Source organism: Saccopteryx bilineata, chromosome 9 (genome assembly GCF_036850765.1).
Source record: "Saccopteryx bilineata isolate mSacBil1 chromosome 9, mSacBil1_pri_phased_curated, whole genome shotgun sequence".
Taxonomy (NCBI): domain Eukaryota; kingdom Metazoa; phylum Chordata; class Mammalia; order Chiroptera; family Emballonuridae; genus Saccopteryx; species Saccopteryx bilineata.
This window is the reverse complement of record NC_089498.1, coordinates 74,214,293-74,223,885: the sequence shown is the minus strand read 5'-3', so window position 1 is coordinate 74,223,885 and position 9,593 is coordinate 74,214,293.

Here is a 9,593-nt window from a genome sequence, read left to right as displayed (position 1 = left end):
GAAAAGGGAGTATAAGTAGCAAAATAACAAATAATAAAGGCCTGCCAGAAAAGCCTGTACACAAAAGAGATGAAAATTTTAGCTTGATATTTCAAAAACAATATTAGAGGCCCTGGCCGGTTGGCTCAGTGGTAGAGCGTCGGCCTGGCGTGTAGAAGTCCCGGGTTCGATTCCCGGCCAGGGCACACAGGAGAAGCGCCCATCTGCTTCTCCACCCCGCCCCCTCTCCTTCCTCTCTGTCTCTCTCTTCCCCTCCCGCAGCCAAGGCTCCATTGGAGCAAAGATGGCCCGGGAGCTGGTGATGGCTCCTTGGCCTCTGCCCCACCCAGGCGCTAGAGTGGCTCTGGTCGCGGCAGAGCGACGCCCCAGAGGGGCAGAGCATCGCCCCCTGGTGGGCAGAGCGTCGCCCCCTGGTGGGCGTGCCGGGTGGATCCCAGTCGGGCGCATGCGGGAGTCTGTCTGACTGTCTCTCCCCGTTTCCAGCTTCAGAAAAATACAAAAAAAAAACAAACAAAAACAAAAACAAACAAAAAACAAAAAACAATATTAGAGAAAATTTAAAAATCATAGAAGTTATGAAGTGACATAAATAACAATTAGATGAACTCAGAAGTGAATTGATTGGGGAGGGAGTTTTGAAAAGAATGATGATAAAAGTTATAAAATAACTAAATATAAAAGAATAAGAGCCCTGGCCAGTTAGCTCAGTTGGTTAGAGCTTCATCCTGAACACCAAGGTAGTGAGTTCAATCCCCAGTGAGGGTACATACAGGAAACAACCAATGAACATACAACTAAATGGAACAAAAAACGAATGCTTTAAAGAAAAAAGAATGCTTTTCTTTCTCTCTCTCTCTTTCTCTCTTTCTTCCTTCTTCTCTCTGTGGCTTAAAAAAAATCAATAAAAACAGAATAAGAAATCATTTCTGCCTGACCTGTGGTGGCACAGTGGGATAAAGCCTCGACCTGGAAATGCTGAGGTCGCCGGTTCGAAACCCTGGGCTTGCCTGGTCAAGGCACATATGGGAGTTGATGCTTCCAGCTCCTCCCCCCCTTCTCTCTCTCTGTCTCTCCTCTCTCTCTCTCCCTCTCCTCTCTAAAAAAAGAAATAATAAAAAAAAAAAAAAATAAGAAATCATTTCAGAAATGAAAATGAAAAAAGAAGAAACAGAAGAGAGAATAACCACAATAGATAATATTTTAAGAGAAGAATAAGATAGAAAGGAGGAACTTTTAACATATAGAAATAAAATACAGAAAGAAAAAGATTAGTAGTAAATGATTGATCCAGCACAAAGGAAAGCAAGATTCATCATCCATGTAACAGGAATCCACGAAGAACCCTGAAAAAACCCCAAACCATGAAATAGAACAAATTAAAAAAACTATAATTCAAGAAAATGTTTATCACAGAGAGCATGGCCTAAGATTTCATACTGAGGAGGCAAAGTGTATACTTGGGCAAATCAACCTTGAGACTTAAGACTAGGAACACTGTCCGGCTTTAAAGAGGAAGCAGAAGAGCAAAGAAAGCCGAACAAAAAGACCAGGTCACTTATAAGGAAGCAAAACCAAACCGTCATCTGACTTTTCGGCAGCATTTTGTGCCAGAAGACAATAATGACATATTTCAGGATTTTATACTGAGTGAAACTGATCTTTACGCATAAAAGTCAAACTGGTGTGAACAGGGAAAAACCCAAGAAATATTGTTCCCTTGACCTCTTTTTGGATAATCCACTGGAGAACAGACATCAGAAAACCAAGAAGGTTGGGGAATGATTGACATTACGTCTTGTGAAATATCCCAGCTAATAAACAAAGAAAGAATCATAGAATCAAAATGTCACCATTTTGCATCCTTAGTTAAACAATTCAGGCAATGATCACCTGTGGCTGCTAATATCACAACAAGGGAGATCATCAGACTGTGCATTTTCTGACCAAGAACAAATATTGCCTATTAAATAGTCTGGCCAAAAAGAAGCAGAAGCAAGGGGAGGAGGAGAGGGAAGAGGGAAAATGAACTCGAATCTGATCAAGCCTATAATGTAACTACTAATTTAAGGAACAAAAAAACATTGTTAAAATGATATAATCAAGACTGACATAATCCAGATCATGAATAATTCTACACTCTAAAGACTCAAGTTTTTCAACAAAAATCAAATAAAAATTGCAAGGAAAAAAAAAAGAGATGGAAGGGAAACAAATTTTAAAAAATTGAAAAAAAGCCTGACCAGGTGGTGGCACAGTGGATAGAGCATTGGCCTGGAATGCTGTAGACCCAGATTTGAAACCCCGAGGTTACCAGCTTGAGTGGGGGCTCACAAGCTTGAGCTCAGGGTCGCTGGCTTGAGCGTGGGATCATAGACATGACCCCAAGGTCACTGGCTTGAGTCCAAAGTTGCTGGCTTGAGCAAGGGGTCACTGGCTTAGCTGCAGCCCCCAACCCCCATGAAGGCACATATGAGAAAGCAATCCATGAATATGTAGGGTGCCACAGCTATGAATTGATGCTTCTCATCTCTTTCCCTTCCTGCTTGTCTCTCTCTCTCTCCCTCTCCCTCTCTTTCTGTTTCTCTCATAAGTGCACATCAAAAAAAAAAATTTTTTTTTGAAAAAAAGTAAGGCATATTAATCAAATACAATATATGGACTTTATTTGGATCCTGATTCAAACAAACTGTTTTTTAAAAAAAATTATAAAATAATTGGCGGAATGTGAACACTGATGGCACATTTAATGATTAAAGGAACTGTTGTTAAATTTTATCGATGTCAATGCCCTGGCCGGTTGGCTCAGTGGTAGAGCGTCGGCCTGGCGTGCAGGGGTCCCGGGTTTGATTCCCGGCCAGGGCACACAGGAGAAGCGCCCATCTGCTTCTCCACTCTTCCCCCTCTCCTTCCTCTCTGTCTCTCTCTTCCCCTCCCGCAGTTAAGGCTCCATTGGAGCAAAGATGGCACGGGCGCTGGGGATGGCTCCTTGGCCTCTGCCTCAGGCGCTAGAGTGGCTCTGGTCGCAACATAGCAACGCCCAGGATGGGCAGAGCATCACCCCCTAGTGGGCAGAGCTTCGACCCTGGTGGGCGTGCCGGGTGGATCCCGGTCGGGCGCATGCGGGAGTCTGTCTGACTGTCTCTCCCCGTTTCCAGTTTCAGAAAAATACAAAAAAAAAAATTTTTTTATCGATGTCATAATGGTATTGTAGTACTGTTTTTGTAAAGAAATAAAAAGAGTACTTATCATGTGGAGGTACATAATAAAATATCAATAGTTATAGATTAAATGATACTAGTGATGTTTAGAGTTTTCTTCCGAATAATCTGAAGAGGAGGGAGGACTGGATGGGAGTATAGAAGAAACAGGACTGGCTGTGTATTGATAATTGTTGAAGCAGAGTAATGGATATGTCGGATTTATTTATACTATTCATTCTATTTTGTTTGTTTTTGACGGGACAAGCAGAGACCTTGAAGGCAGAGAGATCATGCTGAGGTGTGGGTGAGTGCAGTGTGTCTCTACCACACTCAGGAGCACTGGAGAGGGGCCAGAGGCGGATTTAGGTCTATTGAGGCCCCTGGCACAGAAGAAAATATTGGACCCCTTAAAAAAAAAAGAGAGAGACAGACAGGGAAAAAAAAATACATGTTAACCATATATTTTTTTCTAATATACTAGTCTCTTTTTTTAAATTTTTTTTTTTTTTTTTTTTTTTAATTTTGTAACTTCTGGAGACTGGCATTTTTTTTTTTTAATATTTTTTATTTTTTATTTTTATTTATTCATTTTAGAGAGAAGAGGGAGAGACAGAGAGAGAGAGAGAGACAGAGAGAAGGGGGGGAGGAGCTGGAAGCATCAACTCCCATATGTGCCTTGACTAGGCAAGCCCAGGGTTTTGAACCAGCGACCTCGGCATTTCCAGGTCAATGCTTTATCCACTGCGCCACCACAGGTCAGGCTTTTAAATTTTTTTTAATTTATTCATTTTTTTAGAGGAGAGGGAGAGACAGAGGGAGAGAGAGAGAGAGAGGAGAGACAGAGAGAGAGAAGGGGGGAGGAGCTGGAAGCATCAACTCTCATATGTGCCTTGACCAGGCAAGCCCAGGGTTTCAAACCGGCGACCTCAGCATTTCCAGGTCGACGCTTTATCCACTGCGCCACCACAGGTCAGGCTAACCATATTTTTAAATAAATAAAAAATATTATGTACTATTAGTGGTAAAATTGCACATATGAAACCAAATTTAGTGTCATTAGAAAAAAGTGTAAAGTTGGGTTTTGCGGGGCCCTTCAGAAGTTGGGGCCCAGGGTGCACACCCAGTGCACCCCCCCCCGTTAAATCCGCCTCTGGATGTGGCGGGTTTGAGCAGCAGAGTGGCACAACCAGGCTTGTGCTTCAGGGAGGTCACTATGGGTGCAGAGTACAGGAGGGTTTGGCAAGGGGAAGACTGGAGTTAGCACCCAACCAGTGACCAGACGATGAGCTGGTGGTGCTGGGTCGAGGTGGTGGCAGTGGGGGTGGGGAGAGGTTGCCCTAGGTAGTCACAGTTTGTTAGGGAGACACAGTGAGTGGGGTCTCTAGTTGACTGGACGTGGGGAAGAGAGAGAGGGAGGAGCCCAGCAGTGATAAGACAGAGCCCACTAGTGGGAGACCTTGATCTAAGCACTTCACTTATGGAGCTTGCTTTACCTTCTCACAAACCCGTAGAGGAAGATCCTGGTTGGATTTGTAGAAAGCAAAGCCTGAGGCTAAGGGCTGCTGTCCATGGCTTGGTTAGGAGTGACCTCAAGGAGCAGAAGGGAGGAACAAGGAGTGAAGCAGGGAAGGTGGGTATGTGATCCAGCTGGCCACAGTGGGTGCAGTTGACTGAATGCTCTGTCTCCTGGGGTTATGAAATAGAGGTCTGTAAAATGCACCTCAGGGCGGTTAGACTGGGGAGCAAAGGAGACAGAATTCATCTATAGTCTCTTGTTTCCCATTGGCCAATGTCTACATCAAGGGGCCTTGGCACTCCACCACATACCCTGCTCCTTGGTTATGTAGGAAGAGTCACCAAGCAGGGCCCTGTAGTATCCTGCTCTTCAGTGGTCTCTTTGGAGCCCAGGACAGGGGGCCAGGCACTGTCAGAGAACCCAGTCAGAGTCCATGCAGAACTAGTTGCCACCACAGTGGTTAGAATGAATAACAGCAGAGGACGAGAGCATCTGAAGTGGTACCTAAGGGGTGTCTGAAACAGGGTCATTATTAGTGTCACCACCACTGTCATTATCCCGGTTTCACAGGTGAGAACACTGACTCAGAAGTCATCCACCCCCTCGTCTGGCTCTGAAGAGTGCATTCTTAGCCATTAGACGGAGCTGCCTCCTAGGGGCAGTGCCCTGCACCTCCACTGTTGGGGGGACTGGGGATTACCACAAAGATAGGTTTAATGTTAAGGATAAGTCAAGGGTAGGCAAGAAAGGAGAGGGGAAAAGTAATAATCATATATCAGAAAAATGCTTTTGCAATTTACAATTATCCATTTATTCAACAAATACTTACCAGACACCCATGACACGTCCAGTCCTGTGCTCTCCCCAGTGCTGGGAGACAGACATTGTCCCTGGGCACATGCATGTTGGTGGGGAGACAGACCTGCGATAAGGATTCCAGAGCAAGACGAGCAGGGCGAAGCAGGACGGCTCAGGTGCCAGCTGTGCCACCTACTGGCTGTGGGAACTCTCTGAACCTCCGTTTCTTCTGTAAGATGACTCTGCGGCATTGGCACTCAGCACAAAGCCTGTCACAGTGAGCTCTTGCTTCTACTACTCTCATCAGGTGAGAAAGACAGAAAAGAAAAACTCCTTTTATGCTTAGGATGGTCACAAAGGCCTTGTAGGGGAAAGAGGCTTACCGGAAATTTGTGGTGATTTCATTTGTCCCCTTGGCCACGCCACCCGTTCTCTGCCCTTCTCAGCCTGCTCCATGCCCCAAGGGGTGGACCTCTGCTGACTGCATCGCTTTGGAATTAGGCAGAACTTGACTCTGAATCTAGGCTTTACCACTGAATTAGGCAACAAAACCCTTTGAGTGCAATAGGCATCCTGTTCTAGGTGCGGGGGTGCAGCCATGATCTAAGCTGGCCAGCTCCCGGGCTCAAGGGGCTTTCGTCTAGTGAGAACATGGGAAAACCCAAGAAATATTGTCCACAGGCCACAAACACTCAAATAAAAATGAGATGCAAGGAGTGTGGTGTGTACGCCAGGTGGGCACATCAGGTAGAGTCTAATGCTATGAAGAAATACAAACCAGGGCTAGGGACGGGGAGGGGTCACATGGGGAGGTTACTTTAGATACAAGGTACTCAGAGTCTGACTGGTGGTGCAGTGGACAGAGCCATCAACCTGGTATGCTGAGGAACCAAGTTCAAAACTCCGAGGTCACTGGCTTGAGCATGGGTTTGCTGGCTTGAGCCTGGGATTGTAGACATGACCCCATGGTCGCTGCCTTGAGCCCAAGGTTGCTGGTATGAGCAAGGGGTCACTGGCTCGGCTGGAGCCCCTCAGTCAAGACCAATCAATGAATAACTGAAGTGCCACAACTATGAGTTGATGCTTCTCATCTGTCTCCCTTTCTGTCTGTCTGTCTTTCTCTCTCTCTCTCACTAATAAGAGATGATAGATGATAGATAGATAGATAGATAGATAGATAGATAGATAGATAGATAGATAGATAGATAAGGGGTTTGAAGAAGGAGCGCTGGCCTGGGTAAAGCTCCTGGCCCAGACCTGAGCCTCAATGTCCTCATCTGTGACCAGAGTGAAGCATGCCCACCTCCCAAGGATGCTGTGAGGATCACATAACACCACCAAACCCTGTGATCCAGAGTAAATGACACCAGGAAGAGCGGTCTGTGTGTTAGCCAGAGACTCACTGCCAGTGACGTGTGTCAGGGAGGGACAGGTAGCAAACGAGGTCATTGAGCTTCTGCTTTTATTTTCTTGTGAAGGCTTCCTTTTCTTTCCTTTGGTTAAGGTTTCTGTGTAAACTGATGTATGAATACTCACTAAATAAATAAAAATGTGCCCCCAAAATATCAAAGCAAAACACCTTACCCATGTTGGGCACTCCGTTAACTTCTCAATAAGATACCAGTTCCCTCTTGCAAAAGAGGTGGGTGGTTTTGTGGACACTGGCGAAGTGTCACAATGGAAGCCAGGTTCCAGGGAAATGACACCATGGCACAGAGTGGCCCCTGGGGTCCCCCATGAGGCAGAGGAGCAAACAACCATGTCACGATGGCAGAGAAAGTCAGCATGTCTGTAGGTGAATGTGCACCAGGTGAGGGGGAAGGGGACGTGCTTTACCAAGGTCCCTGCACCCGAATGGCCATGCTGCACTGCTCCTCCAGCCCCACACTTGGCACCAACCCATCTCCCTTGAGAAGAGATGGCATACACCTTTTCCAAGATGGACAGTTCCAACTTGACGGTGGAGATGAGGCGGGCACAGAAAACTCAGAGACCCCAGCTTCCTCTCCTGCCCCGGTTTGACTCCAGTGCATCGTGTCCTGACCCTAATTTGCAGAAGAGACTTCTGGCCACAGAGTATCTCCAAAGTGCAAGTTCAGGGCCCATCCTGAGGTCTGAGTGTCTCCTGGGAATTATAGTACAGCGGTTGAAGGCTCCCAAATTACAGGACTGCCAGGCTAACTGGTGATTGGAATGGATGAATATAGTCTATGGCTAAAGTTGGGAGGTAAGAAGAGTCATCTTCCCTTGGAGAACTGGGGTGACTACAGACATGGCCTGGGAAAGGCCATACTCCCTTCTGCACGTAGCTCTGCGGATGAACAGGCTTCCAGGAAGGCAACCCCTCTGCCCGGAGTCAGCCAGAGGGCTAGCCCTGTGCAGGGTGGCCCCAGAGCCCAGCCTAGCAGCAGCTGTTGGTTGCCACAGCCCAGCTGGTTGAGACCGCTGGTCCAGACACAGTTTGGGCAAGAAAGAGGATTTGAAGTTCTAATGCTGCTTATTTCATTTTCATTCCATCTTTGAGGACTGATTAAAAAAAAATCTTGGGACGATACATTGAGGTCTGTATATAGAGCTTATAGTGTGTTGTTTTATTTTTCTTAAGGATCCTGGCTTTTGAAATGTGCTAGAAGGATAGCACAGTGTGCACAGTAGGCTAGCATGTGTGGGAAATGCCGGCTGAGGAGGAATCCCTGTGTCTTTCTTTTTTTTTTTGTATTTTTCTGAAGCTGGAAACGGGGAGAGACAGTCAGACAGACTCCCGCATGCGCCCGACCGGGATCCACCCAGCACGCCCACCAGGGGGTGATGCTCTGCGCCTCCGGGGCGTCGCTCTGTTGTGACCAGAGCCACTCTAGCGCCTGGAGCAGAGGCCATGGAGCCATCCCCAGCACCCGGGCCATCTCTGCTCCAATGGAGCCTCGGCTGCGGGAGGGGAAGAGAGAGACAGAGAGGAAGGAGAGGGGGAGGGGTGGAGAAGCAGATGGGCGCCTCTCCTGTGTGCCCTGGCCGGGAATCGAACCCGGGACTTCTGCACGCCAGGCCGACACTCTACCACTGAGCCAACCGGCCAGGGCCAATCCCTGTCTCTTTCTACAGAAGCATGATGCCCCGGAAGAATTCCCTAGAAACTGATTACATTGGTTTCCTCCAGCAAGGGGAGCAGGGTGGCTGGGGCCACAGGTGGTGGGAAGCTTTTAGTTTTGCTTTTGATTATCACAGGCTCAGAAGATGCAAAATGTGAATATGGGGCAGGGCATGGAGGCATGTCTTGGACCAACAATCCCATTGCTAGGAATTTGTCCCAAGAGAGAATTGGTGACATGCACAAGATGTCTACAAAAGGATTTTATGCAGTTTTGGTTGTGTACTGAACTGAGATAAGGACAATAAATTACATGTATCCGTGGAAAGCTATGTATCTCCTAAAAAGGGATAGTCTAGGTCTAGAAACATTAACACAGACATTCACGTCACTGTGGAGTGGGAAGGTATTATGTGAGGCAGTGTGGATTGTACAATTCCTTTATGTGACACTGGGTGCACATGGGGACATGCATCACATGGGCAGGTGTCTGGGAAGAGGGTAATCCAAAGGTTGAGAGTGACTTTGGGCTCCCAGGAATAGCAGTCACTATTGTTGAAATAGCACATCTGCCAATAACAATGAGAAGTATAGATGAAACATAAAAAACAACTATTTGAAGGCACTGGACAGCTACCTGAGGCAGGAAGAAGATGGAGGGGAGGTGACTTTTGAGGGAAAGTTCTTCATGGGGCGAGGCCCCTGCTTCTCCAGCTTCCCCTGAGGTCACATACAGGCCCTGCTGTCCCAGACATACTGGAACAGGGGTCACAGTGCTTGAGGGGTCAGAGGTTGGAATTCAGGGCTGGTGAAGCAGCCAGATATGAAGGGAGGAGTTCTCAGCAAGGTGGGAACCACAGAAGGAGGGGCAAAATCAGCCTGAAATCCCCTTCAGACTTTTAAACTTCATGTGTGGGCCACACTCTGAGGAGACTGGGGAAAATAAGAAGCAAATGCAAATCTGAGAATAGAATAAGATAACATCTGAAAAAAT